The 13,868-nt window shown below is 48.3% G+C and overlaps 1 protein-coding gene across 9 annotated transcripts in view; it reads right to left on the minus strand.

Moving 5' to 3' along the window:
* The window catches only part of BAZ2A (bromodomain adjacent to zinc finger domain 2A), a 41,415-nt gene that overhangs the window by 24,668 nt on the left and 2,879 nt on the right, over nucleotides 1-13,868 (minus strand). Inside the window, exons 2-3 of one of the 9 annotated variants that reach the window (XM_023210760.2) lie at nucleotides 11,143-11,215; nucleotides 7,493-7,588 (exon numbers count right to left, since the gene is read on the minus strand). The exons of 2 other annotated variants lie outside the window; for them this stretch is intronic. The gene's annotated coding sequence lies outside the window, so the exon portion shown is untranslated. Of the gene's footprint in view, nucleotides 1-7,492; nucleotides 7,589-10,494; nucleotides 10,822-11,142; nucleotides 11,233-13,868 lie in introns of those variants that run through there. 6 more of the 9 variants (XM_023210759.2, XM_023210757.2, XM_023210758.2 and 3 more) reach the window with 6 other exon arrangements.

Genomic DNA, 13,868 nt, shown 5'->3' on the forward strand with positions numbered 1-13,868 from the left:
GTGTTAGCCAGGATGGTCTCGATCTCCTGACCTCGTGATCCGCCCGTCTCGGCCTCCCAAAGTGCTGGGATTACAGGCTTGAGCCACCGCGCCCGGCCTCCATGTTATGTTTTAAGAAAGTTTACAAATTGGTGCTGGGCCGGATTCAAAGTTGTCCTGGGTGGGTTGGACAAGCTTGATCTAAATTAAGTAGCAGACCTAAACCTGCCATGCATCAATGAAAAAACGGAGTCTTTACAGTGAAAAGACCCCAGGTTAGCCAGGCATGGTGGTGAGCACCTGCAGTCCCAGCTACTTGGGAAGCTGAGGCAGGAGGATCACTTGAGCCTGGGAAGGGGAGATAGCAGTGAGCCAAGATCATGCCATTGCACTCCAGCCTGGGTGACAGAGTGAAACCCTGTCTTAAAAAACAAACAAAAACAGCCGGGCGCGGTGTCTCAAGCCTGTAATCCCAGCACTTTGGGAGGCCGAGACGGGCGGATCACGAGGTCAGGAGATCGAGACCATCCTGGCTAACACGGTGAAACCCCGTCTCTACTAAAAATACCAAAACTAGCTGGGCGAGGTGGCGGGCGCCTGTAGTCTCAGCTACTCGGGAGGCTGAGGCAGGAGAATGGCGTAAACCCGGGAGGCGGAGCTTGCAGTGAGCTGAGATCCGGCCACTGCACTCCAGTCCTGGCGACAGAGCAAGACTCCGCCTCAAAACAAAAACAAAAACAAAAACAAAAACAAAAAAACAGGGTCCTCCAGGATTTCCCTATTTTTTTTTTTTTTTTTGAGACAGAGTTTCCCTCTTGTTGCCCATGCTGGGGTGCAAGGGTGTGATCTCGGCTCACTGCAGCCTCCGCCTCCCAGGTTCAAGCAATTCTCCTGCCTCAGCCTTCCCAGCAGCTGGGATTACAGGCACCCGTCAACACGCCCAGATAATTTTTTGTCTTTTTAGTAGAGACAGGGTTACACCATGTTGGCCAGGCTGGTCTCGAACTCCTGACCTCAAGTGATCCACCCACCGTGGCCTCCCAAAGTGCTGGGATTACAGCCGTGAGCCACTGCGTCCGGCCAGGATTTCCCTAGTATAGTTAGCAGTTACTCCTCAGCAGTACGGGGTCTGAAAAATAAGCATCATGAGATTAATAATCCTTCTGAAGTACAAGAATTAAAGGCAAGGTCATTCCTTAGTCTCTAGTTAGGTTCCTTCCAAAGCTTATACCACAGAGCAAGGAAGACATTCAATACTTCACTTCAGAAGTTTTGGAAATACTATGCCTACAGGGCCAATTTCATCTGATCCTCACCTCTCCTCTCCCCAGTTTTTTGCACACCTCCCTTGGTATAGAAGACACATGCAATTTCTGTCCTATGTGCAGTGGACTATATCCTCCTCAATGATGGGTCACAGTTCATTTCTGCATTCTCTATTTGAATCCACGAAAAAAGTTGTGACCTCCTATCTGCTGCTCTGGAAAAGCACAGCATATCCTGGTTTTTGTAAGTATTAATAACAATATGTGGATGGCTCACAGAAATCAGAGAAGTAAAAGGAATGGGAAGTTATCTGGTATTTGAGATCGGTTTCTCTACCTGTCTCTACTGAACTGTCATCAGAACCACAACCACTTCATTTACAAGAAGCTTCCTAGACGCATAATATTGTCTTTGTGCTGTGCAATGTGGTCAGCACAATGTAGTGGGCTCTAGGTTCAAATCTCAACTCTACTATTTACTAGCTAGCTGTTTAACCTTGGACAAGTTACTTACACTTGCTGGGCCTAAGTTTCATCATCTGTAACAATTTTTGTACCCACTTTCAGGACTGGTGAGGATTAAATGAGAAAATCTAAATTAGAGCCCCAGCACAGTGTCTGTCATCCAGCAAGCACTCCATAAACATTAGCTTTTTTTTTCTTCTTGAGACAGAGTCTCACTCTGTCATCCAGAGTGGAGTGGAGTGGCATGATCATAGCTCACTGCAGTCTGGAACTCCCGGGCTCCAGCGATCCTCCTGCCTCAGCTTCCCAAGGACTATAGGCACTCACCACCACACCTGGCTAATTTTTAAATTTTTTTGTAGACACAGGGTCTCGCTATGTCGCCCATGATGCTCAAATTCCTGGCCTCAAGCAATTCTCCCACCTTGGCCTCCCAAAATGCTGGGATTACAGGCGTAAGCCACCTCAGCAGGACTACGTTAGCTACTATTATTAGACAAACAGTAAAAGACTGTGCAGTTTTCAAAACAATAATCAGGCCTGGCCGGGCGCAGTGGCTCATGCCTATAATCCCAGCACTTTGGGAGGCCAAGTCGGGTGGATCACCTGAGGTCAAGAGTTCGAGACCAGCCTGGCCAATATGGTGAAACACCATCTCTATTAAAAATACAAAAAAATTAGCTGGGTGTGGTGGCGCACACCTGTAAGCCCAGCTACTCAGGAGGCTGAGGCAGGAAAACTGCTTGAAGCCAGGAGGTGGAGGTTGCAGTGAGCTGAGATCCATTGCACTCCAGCCTGGGTGACAGAGCAACACTCTATCTCCAAAAAAAAAAAAAAAAAGATAGTCAGGTCTAAACAGTCTACATATAATATAAATATAATTTAAAACTAGGGATAATCCAGCCAGACTTCTTTATATGCAGTTTGACTCCTTATTTTAGATGTTACTTAAATATGGGAATTAATTATGTCACAGTATGGGAATACAAAGGAAATGTGAACACCTCCTCTCAACAATAAACGTTAAGTTTATTTCATTTTAACCTTCCTACCCAGGATGCTTTTCACAATAAACCCTAAAGGTAAACTCTGTCCTCCCATTCAGAGCTAGTAAGAACAGTAAAGCAAAGGAGGGTATCTCCCTTTGAACTAATAGGATTTTCGCCAAATGAGAAAAGAAATCAGCCAGTGCCCAACCCCTAGAGTAGCAGATGACTGTCATACCAGGAAGTACATTCAGGCAAGCACCCAGCCCAGTCCCAGCTGTACATAAATGGATCTTTTAAGAGCTCCTATGTTTCATTTGTAAGATAAGGGACATTGCCCTATAAGCTTGAAGCAATAAAGCCCTCCCCACAGGGCCAAAGAGGTTGCTTTTCTCTCAGTCCCAATCAAAGAGCTGCTACTCTGTGGGCCTGTGACATGGTTTTAATAGAAAAAGGCTGACAACACCGGGAGCAGTGGCTCACGCCTGTAATCCCAGCACTTTGGGAGGCCGATGCAAGCAGATCACGAGGTCAGGAGATCGAGACCATCCTGGCTAACATGGTGAAACCCCATCTCTACCAAAAATACAAAAAATTAGCCAGGTGTGGTGGCGGGCGCCTGTAGTCCCAGCTACTCGGGGGGCTGAACCCAGGAGGTGGAGGTTGCAGTGAGCCCAGATCGCACAACTCCAGTCTGGGCGACGGAGTGAGTCTCCATCTCAAAAAAAAAAAAAGAAAAGAAAAGTGAAGAGAAAAGAAAAGACAAAGGCTGACAAAGCACAAAGTGTTGAAATAAATATTACGTATTTCAACACTGTTACAGGTGTCCTCCCTGACCATTTCTAACCCTCCGGCCTCTGAGGCTACCCCCCAGGACAACAAGACACATTAACACCCTACAGCTGGATATTGCGGCGGTCCCTGCAGCTCTTTGGTTCATTCTTCTCATGTAGTACACCAAAATCTCACAAATGGGAGGTTTCTAAGATGGAGTTGAGGGGGATGAGAGAGATTTCAAATGTTTATCCTGACTAAACAGCAAAGGCAAATTCTATAGTAAAAATCACACCACTACATTTTAGCTTTGTAATTGTGAACATCATGAAGGATATTTCTTTTTTTTTTTATTTGAGACGGAGTCTCGCTCTGTCGCCCAGGCTGGAGTGCAGTGGCGCGATCTCGGCTCACTGCAAGTTCCACCTCCCGGGTTCACGCCATTCTCCTGCCTCAGCCTCCCGAGTAGCTGGAACTACAGGCGCCCACTACCACGCCTGGCTAGTTTTTTGTATTTTTTTTTTTGTAGAGATGGGGTTTCACCGTGTTAGCCGGGATGGTCTTGATTTCCTGACCTCGTGATCCACCCGTCTTGGCCTCCCAAAGTGCTGGGATTACAGGCTTGAGCCACCACGCCCGTTGGAAGGATATTTCTTAACTCTACACATCTCTGGCTTACCCACCACACTCTAATACAGAGGTTCTCATCCGGGGCAATTCTGCCCTGTAGGGGACATTTAGTAATCTCTGAAGGTATGTGCTACTGGCATCTAGTAAGCAGAAGCCAGAGATGCTGCTAGGCATCCTTCAACACACAGGACAGCCTCATCACAACAAAGATATCATCTGGCCCACATATCAATAGTGCCAAGGCTGAGAAACTCCGTTCTAATGCAAAAGCTGTCCCATTCCTGCCCCACACCTTGGGAAAGTTCCAAGTTTTCACTGGTCCCAGTTCCTGACACTGCAAATGAGGATGCTTTCACTTTTGTATCTAAAAACCACCAATGAGAGTTCCAAGTAGGCCAGGAGAGATGGCTCATGCCTATAACCTCAGCAGGATCACTTGAGGCCAGGAATTCAAGACCGGCTTGGGCAACATAGTGAGACCCCACCTCTACATTAAAAAAAAATTCCAAGTACCAAGCCACAAAATAAATATGCCCTCTTCTCCAATCACGATAACCCATTTTGACTGCCCTGGTAACAAGCTTGCCTTCAACTCTGACTCACACAAACTATATAATATACTGACCAAGGCTCAAAATATCCATCCTCTCCTTAACTACCTTCCCTAGTCAGGACTCCAAGTGAGGCAGAACAAAGATAATGAAAGAAGGAAGACTATACTAAGAGGGGGCTACTCAAAGAAAACTGTAATGTCCAGGCTGTTCAGAAGATTTGAAAGATGACTGTTCTCTGTCCTTATTTCTTCTACATTATGTTGGTTCCACAGCATCAGTTGGATATAAGTTCCACCATTATATCTCCAGCACCTAATTGTTAAGTATACAAAAGAACCAAAGGAAATATTTGTTGAGTCCATGGACTGAACAAATGAATGAGTAAATCTACCTTTCTGTCACTACCAGCTTACTCATCCAATGAAGGTCACGGGCTTTGCTCTTACTATTTTCAGAGAACAAAAAAAAATTCAGCTTCATTCTTCACAGAGATAAAAATTTCAAGAGGGAAGAAAGGCCCCAAATCTTGACGTACTTAGATAGCCACTCCTTGAAGAAAATAAGGCCTAAAAATAGGGAAGTACTGATAATGTAAAAAGGCAATAAATTAGCTAGGCGTGGTGGCATATGCCTGTAGTGCCAAGTTCTCCGAAGGCTGAGGTGGGAGGATTATTTGAGCGCAGGAGCTGGAGGCTGCAGTGGGCTATGATCTCACCACTGTTCTCAACCAAATGACCACAAAACAGAAAAATAAATAAACGTAAGCTCTGAATTAATAAAACGTTCTGCTTGGTTTAACAGAACACTCAAGGCATATAATAGGTTTTTATATATTTGTTAACTAAAGAAACTGCAGGTTAGGTTTTCTGCCACACTTCCGGTCACTTTACTCTCAGAAGACCGGGAATGCCTCTGGAATTGCAAGACACTAAAGGCCACAGTCCAGAGGTTATATTAAGGTTATTTCCCTCTTTCAGCTCTGATTGTTTCTTGGAATTTCTTTCTTTCTTTTTTTTTTTTTTTTTTTGAGACAGTGTGGCTCTGTCGCCTAGGCTGGGGTGCGGTGGCACGATCTCGGCTCACTGCAACCTCCGTCTCCCAGGTTCAAGCAATTCTCCTGCCTCAGCCTCCCGAGTAGCTGGGATTACAGGTGCCCACCACCACACCCAGCTAATTTTCATATTTTTAGTAGAGACGGAGTTTCATCATGTTGGTCAGGCTGGTCTTGAACTCCTGACTTCAGGTGATCTGCCCGCCTCGGCCTCCCAAAGTGCTAGGATTGCAGGCTGAGCCACCGTGCCTGGCCAGAATTTCAACTCTAACAGCTCAGGACTCTACCTTTTCCACCCCGAAAAATGAGCTAAGCAGGCAGGTTAAGGACCCCATTCATAAGGCAGGTTAGAGAGTCCAACCTCAAAAGACTAAAAGAAGGAAGACGACCTATCTCTTAAAAACTTCTTCCTTTCTTTGGTAAATTTTTGGCAAGATTACAGTATTTTAGTCTGCAAAATGCCCCCATAATAATTGTTCTCTTTAATGAGGAAACAAGACAAAACACTAAGCCAATGCTACTTTTACTGCTAGTGACAATTTCCAGATGTCTTCAAACATGGGATTTTTTGTTTTGCACAATTTTTTTAATTTCAAAATTAGGCAGACTGACAAGCTGGTAAAAAATAGTCCTTCTGACCCACATGAGATAATACTGAGAAACTATTCATCTGGGCTATACATAGGCATATGAGGACACCAACATTCTAAGACACAAACCAAGAAGATTATTTGCCCCGGGAATTACCTCAAATTTTATACTTGGCATTATTGCTGCTCTTGATATATCTCACACAAGGTCAAACATCACTATCAATTACTAACTTCTATACTGTTTTAACAATAAAAATAGCAGTTTGGTGCTTGACCTCTTCAGTGGTGACAAGAAAGGTCAACAGCAGGAAGACACTGTCAGTAACCTTAACAAGCTTTGCTTCTCTCCTAGTAATACTTGATTCCAGAGCCGCAAGACTACAAGATGAACTTTTCATTCTAGACTGGCTCTGGTCAGCCCATATAGCTCTCTTTACATCTCAGATTTTTTCTTTCATCAAGAAGCTTAAAATATTAAGCAACATATTTCTCTCGACAAAAAAACGCACCCATTTTATAAGAAGGCCATGAAAGGTTTGCTTCTTTCAGCTCCCAGTTCAATCATGTATCAAATGAAATCACTATTTTCTTAAAATCAGCTTTTCTTTTAAAAGTCCAAAGACTCGGCCGGGCGCGATGGCTCAAGCCTGTAATCCCAGCACTTTGGGAGGCCGAGACGGGCGGATCACAAGGTCAGGAGATTGAGACCATCTTGGCTAACACGGTGAAACCCCGTCTCTACTAAAAAATACAAAAAAACTAGCCGGGCAAGGTGGAGGGCGCCTGTAGTCCCAGCTACTTGGGAGGCTGAGGCAGGAGAATGGCGTAAACCCGGGAGGCGGAGCTTGCAGTGAGCTGAGATCCGGCCACTGCACTCCAGCCTGGGCGACAGAGCGAGACTCCGTCTCAAAAAAAAAAAAAAAAGTCCAAAGACTCAAGAGTAGTTCTTTCTTCTTTCTTTACTCTTTTAACCCCCACACAGGGAAAATCAACTTGCTGTTCTGCCAAGTGCCAATTCAGGTAAGTAACCAAAGGCTGAAGAAAGGGGAACTTAAAATCAACCCCATCGGACAGCAACTTAAAGGAACTAATCAGGGGCAAGAAAAAGGATGCTGACAGATGGACTGTTTTTACTGTTTCCAGAATATCAAAAACCCCAACAGCCCCAGTGAGAAGAGCAATGATGCTATCTTACTAGTGATGATGCCACTTTCACACAATCATAAGTGTCTATCTGCTCCCATACTGGATCTTTAATCTAGGGATCTTCATCTAGGTGGGAGGTTTTTGCCTGGAAAATAAATAGTGAAAGGATGATTTAAATGACAGGCTTAGATAGTTTTCAGAATAGTCCAAATAATCTTAAAACTTTATCTTTCAAGGCTGGGCGTGGTGGCTCACGCCTGTAACCCCAGCACTTTGGGAGGCTGAGTTCGAGTTCGAGACCAGCCTGACCAACATGGCGAAACCCCGTCTCTACTAAAAATACAAAAATTAGCCAGGCACGGTGGTGCGTGCCTGTAATTCCAGCTACTGGAGGGCTGAGGCAGGAAGACCACTTGAACCTGGGAGACGAAGGTTGCAGTGAGTCGAGATGGTGCCACTGTACTCCAGCCTGGGCAACTCCATCTCAGATGCAAGACTCCATCTCAAAAAAAAAACTTTATCTTTCAAAATCTAAAATCCTGTGGTCATAGGCTGGGCATGGTGGCTCATGCCTGTAATCTCAGTACTTTGGGAAGCTAAAGCAGACGGGTCACTTGAGCCTAGGAGTTCAAGACCAGCCTGTGCAAAGTGGCAAAACCCCACCTCTACAAAAATTACAAAAAATTAGCCAGGTGTGGTGGTGCGTGTCTGTGGTCCCAGTTACTCAGGAGGCTGAGGTGGGAGGATCACTTGAGCTGAAGAGGTTGGGGCTGCAATGAGCCATGATGGCACCACTGCACTCCAGCCTGGGCGTCGGAGTGAGACCCTATCTCAAAAAAAAAGAGAGAAAAGAAAAGAGACCAGGCATGGTGGCTCACACTTCTAATCCCTGCAGTTTGGGACACCGAGGTGGGTAGATCACCTGAGGTCAGGAATTCAAGACCAGCCTGGCCAACATGATGAAACCCCATCTCTACTAAAAATAAAGAAATTAGCCGGATGTGGTGGCAGGCTCCTGTAATGCCAGCTACTCAGGAGGCTGAGGCAGGCGACTCGCTTGAACCCCGGAGGCAGAGGTTGCAGTTAGCCGAGATCATACCACTGCACTCCAGCCTGGGCGACAAGAGCAAAATTCCGTCTCAAAAAAAAAAAAAAGAAAGAAAGAAAAATAACATTATGTGGCCAACTGTTGCCCCTAATCAAATCCAGTGTGCAACAAAATGCCTGGGGACATAACACACAGTCCATCACTATATGTTATAGGAGAAATATCCTGGGATTATCAACTGAAAAGAAAGAAAAAAAAATCTGGGCACACGACTTTGCAGGGAACAGAGAAAACGCTTACCAATCTCCAAGAAGAATAAGAGGGGAGATGTTCTTTTATGGATTAAAGAGTAAGTGATATGATAACAAACTGTACTATTCTAATTAGCTGGTTCTGCAGAAGGTAATATCTCCAGCACCCTCAGTCACATAACAGGCTTCCCACAGGGGCTGCCCTTAGGCTAGAATCACCACTGAGGACCGAGTTCACCAATCTCAGTCTGTGAATCAGTCCCTACGCCCAACACACAAATCCATCTAATGGTTAAATCTTCCTCACCGCTTCCTCTTCCTCCACTTCTCAGAATCTATCCTTCTTCACAAGCTCCCTAGCTCAGGTGCTCTGCAATATAGAAACTGTCATAATAACTATACTAAGTAGGACCCCAAGAAGCTACTCATGCCACAAAAGATCCCTAGTCTCCCTGACAGCTCTCTATGCTAAGGGAATTTGCATCACTTATATAGAGTGTACCCCGCTGGTAGGTAACTGAGTTTGCTTCTCTATGACCTCTAGCTCAAGGGAAAACAAAACAAAACCAGACAGGAAGATAGAGATGTTAGGGAGGAGGGATTGGGATACGTGAGTCAACTGAAGTTGACTACTTCCGATTGACAAGTTTACAAAAAAAAAAAAGTCCAACGAAAGGTCTCTCGGACCACATGGTTGGCAAGATCCAAGCTTGCCCAGAAGGCTTGAGAAAATGAAACCAAATCTGATTAAAATGGACATTTCAAAACAACAAGACACGCAGCAGCAAACGCACAGCTGCCATTTCCCGGCCACTTCCTGCGGGAGGCTGGGGGAGGGGCTGTTTGTGTACAGATGGAGGTGCAAGCTATCCCCCTCCATCTTCCCCCAAAGCAGACAAATCTCTCACTTCAATAAACCATACAAAGGATAACTGCTATTGGCATTGCCTTCTCCTGAAAACTGGGAACACCGAGAAAGAAAGGGATGATGCGATATTACCTTTCTGCCACGGAAGCGGGGATCCCCTCAGTGGGGAATCTCCTTGGAAAAAGGAATTCCTATTTATTCTTCCCTTCTGCCCCTCAGCCCAGCTCAAATTCAAAAGCATCAGCGGAAGCCCTATCAACCTCCATCCCCGGAATGGGGGATTCTCCCGGGACGCGAGGGCCCCGGGCCAAGAGCAGCACCACCCTCAGCAAGGAAGGCCCTCTGCTGATCTCCACGCTCAAGAGAATGGGTGCGCTTCCCGAGGGAGAAACTCTCAGACCCCTGGAAACCCCTTCCGCCTTCCACTCAGCGCAGCCAAAACGCCCAGCTCCCTACAAACAGAGCGTTTAACCCGCCAAGGGAACCCCTTCACCCCCCCACTCGCGCTCAGGCAATCCCCACCCCCACCCGAGGAGGTGGAGCCCCTCCCGGGGATTCCACCCCAAGTCCCCCATAGGAGACATCTCCACCAGGCAGGTGGCTTCTCCGCCTCCTCACAGTCGTCGCCAGGAGCCCCTACAGCTCCTCCTGCCCCCGCGGCCCCATCCGGGGTCCTCAGCAGCCCCACCAGCCCCGTTCTCCTCCCAGACCCCAGGGCAAGAAGACCCTCGCCTCAGGTTGGATCCTCGCAGGAAATAAGCTCCAGTTGGCTTCCTGCCCCGGCGAGGCTCAAGCCGGCTGTAAAGCCTCTGTTCCCCGGGGGAAGTCTCGGATGAAAGTGGGGCTCCCTCCCCCTCAGGCCCCTGGCCACAGACCCCACAAACCTGAGGCAGCGGCGTCCAGCCAGGCTCGGGGCTCGTCTCTCCCCGGGTAACAGGCGGTTCACATGGCCGCTCTCCGGGCGCCAGAAGAGGTGGAGACGCCCGCTGGGGGAGGGGGTCTGGGGTCCGGGGTTCGGGAGGGGGGAGGGGGACGCGGCTCAACCGCGGGGCCCGAAAGGAGCCAACATGGCCGGCGGGGGAGGAGTGAGTCGCAGCCGGAGGGGGCGGAGAAGCCTCGGCCGGGAGAGAGTCTCCCCACGCGGCCTCCGCCACAGGGTCCTAAAGCCTTCCAGTCTCTCTTCCCGACCCGGACCTGGGTCCTAGCGCCGCTGTGTCTCCTGCAACCCTGGCCACCTTGCCCACCTGGCAGCTCCCTCTGCACCCGCATCTCATGGCGGCAGTAGTCCTGCTTCACACAGGGCAAACTGAAAGGCGTGCCACAGTCCCAAGGTTAACCTAAAAGACTAGACCAAATGTCTAGGCCCAAAGGCATGTGCCACTTCTCTAACAGGCTGGTAGGGGGTGAGAATCAAGGGAATTTCAGGGGCAGTTGTTTTCCAGGTAGGGTAATGGAAACGTGGAAATAGAAAGGTTACTCACTCAGGGCGCTAAAGGGATGGGGAGAGGCAAGAGAGTCTGCCACCCACTCACCTCTGTCCCTTCAGTGCTGCCTGGTCCTGCCTGGATCACCACTTCGCTGGTGACATCTGCAGGGTCCTGGTCACTGGAAAGGAAAGATTCCTGTGCGTAGGGGAAAGAAGGTTCGGCTCTGGAACCAGACAGCAAAGACCTGAGTGTAGCCTAAATGCAGTCAGAGAAGTAAAGGATAAGCTGAAAACTAATCAGCAAAAAGATGTCACAAATGTCCACCCATTCTATAATTCTGTAAATTTTTTTCTGACAGGGCTACATAACTGTGTGAAAACTCAGAACAGAAAAGTAAAATCTAGCAGAGGACTAGAGTTTGGCTGTCACCTAAAATGTCTATTGCAGAGCCCCAGGATGAAGAACAGTGTCATATGATATTAGAGCTTAGAGAATTTCTAGTTCATCCTTCTCTCCTTCATCAGATGAAGAAATTAAGACCCAAAGAGGTTCAATGACTTCTTCAAGGTCAAACAGTGGATAAAATATGACAAGAAAGGAAACCTGGTTTCCTTTCCTTGCAATTCAACACTCTGCAGGCTTCAAGATAATTCCCATTCAATTCAATGCAACGCAGTTCTAGAAACAATTGCCTAAACTGTGCAAAGCTCAGGCTGCTGAATATTCTGGAAAAGCGACAGAGTGGGGATGATGAAACTCTGGCAAGTTGGGGGGGTTGTCAACAAATACATTTTCCTCTGGGGGTCTGAGGAGGACAGAGATCTGAAAAATGGGCAGAGTTGGGGGGTGAGATCCATCAATCTAGATTGGATTTCCTTACTCCACAGAGGGGTGGGCTCTTCCTGAGTTTTGGGGAAAGACTCCACCCCACCCCTCACCCCCCACTACAAATGGCTCAGAGAGGATAAGAAGGAAGCTAGCTTTAGCAAAGGCTCATAGAGTGTGTGGGCCACAGAGAAGGCTAACGGGGGTTTCTCTTCCTCTCTCGAGATAAGTAGATTACCAGTGGAGGGAATAGGCAGGTGGAAACCAAAACCCTTCTCTCCTCCCTGTCGAAACAACAGATTTACAGGTCACCTTGGGGAAAAAAAAAATACTCCTCCAACAGCCTGCCGACCTCAAATCCCTGAGTAGGTGGAGGTCACACTCAGGGGAGAGGTTTCCTTCCTTCTAGAGAAAGGAGGGCTCTGGCAAACTTCTGCTAAGAAATGCCTCTCTATCCCCAAATAAAAAAGGCTGGGGAAGAAAGGCATAAAACTGACGCCTCAAGGGCGGCGGGATGGGGGTGGGGGTAAGGAAGCTGGTATCCCTTTTTCTTCCCTTCCCTTTTCCAGGGCAGATGAGGGAGGATCTTCCTACCTCCCGCTCCCAATCTTAAAGGGGGCCGGCCAGTCGGGGACAGGGCAGGCAGGGGAGGAGCCTGCGCCCATCAGACGGGTGTAGCCACGCCCCTCCCCACACCCACACACACCCACCGCTGGCTCCACTCTGCTCCGGAAGAGCCGGTTACTCCTGTGCCCCACTGACTGCCCCCACCCCTTCCGAGCCCCAGGCCTAGTCTCCAGGGCAACCTTTAGGACTATTCCAGCCAGAAGCGGCTGGGAGAGGGGTGTTGGATAGGAGAGGACCACCTGGGATTTGAAAAGAAAACGAGGTAGGATCCATTCTTCCCATCTGGTGCAGAAAGACTGCAATCATCTTCATCCCTGAATGAGACCCCGCCTCATCTCATCTAATCAGGATCTTCCCTGCTCTGAGGAAGGATGAGGTTGGGGTGACAGTGTGCCCAACAGCTGGATGTTTACTTCCTGCTATAAGGCACCCCATTCTGCAGCTGTGCTTCTCCCCCCATCCAGAGGACAGAGGGCAGACTAACCCCAAATGTCCTGAAACATTTCTCAGTCCCATCAGATGTGGCTGATCACCCACCCACCTCTCTTTTCCCCACCCATTTCCTTTCAGGAAACTACTAGAAAGGGGAAGGGGCAAATGGTCATTTTATCAGCAACTTGTAAGAAAGGTCTCCAGGGAATAGGCTGAACCTCAAGCCAGGCCACTGGACTAGTAATGAAGAGAATGGGGAGGGACAAACTAGCACCTGCTCCCCATTTCTCACCCTCCTGTGTTCCTGAGGCACCTTCCTGACTCTGGGGTCAGCTGCCACGGTGCCTGGCTCCACTGTGGAGCCAGATGGCTGGGGCTGGGAGGAGGAAGAGAGAGAAGGGGATTCGTTTGCATCCCTCTACGTCCTTCCCTCTCCCCCACCAGATACTCCTGGCATCCAACCCCAAACACCACTGCTGAACACCCTCTCCTCCCCTCAGCACCCCCGCCAAACATGACTTAGAAGAGTCTGAAGCAGATCCTGACACCCAGTCCTCTAATTCTGGAGGTGAGGAGTGGGAAATGACAGAGCATAGCTAGGGGCGCAGCAGGACTGGGGGCGGAGGGGGACTTCTCTAATGGAGGTGGGATAATTATTAAAGACCTCCCTTCCCCTCACTGGCTGAATGGATCATACTGTTAACAGGGTCTGTCTAGCAGGGAGATGGCTCTCAGCCGAGTAACCATTCCAGCTGGACACCCCCCCCCCTCCAACAGGTTAAAGCAAAAGTCTTCACCCTCTTCGCCGGGCGCGGTGGCTCAAGCCTGTAATCCCAGCACTTTGGGAGGCCGAGACGGGCGGATCACGAGGTCAGGAGATTGAGACCATCTTGGCTAACACGGTGAAACCCCGTCTCTACTAAAAAATACAAAAAAAAAAAAAAAAA

Source organism: Piliocolobus tephrosceles, chromosome 10, assembly GCF_002776525.5.
Source record: "Piliocolobus tephrosceles isolate RC106 chromosome 10, ASM277652v3, whole genome shotgun sequence".
NCBI lineage: Eukaryota > Metazoa > Chordata > Mammalia > Primates > Cercopithecidae > Piliocolobus > Piliocolobus tephrosceles.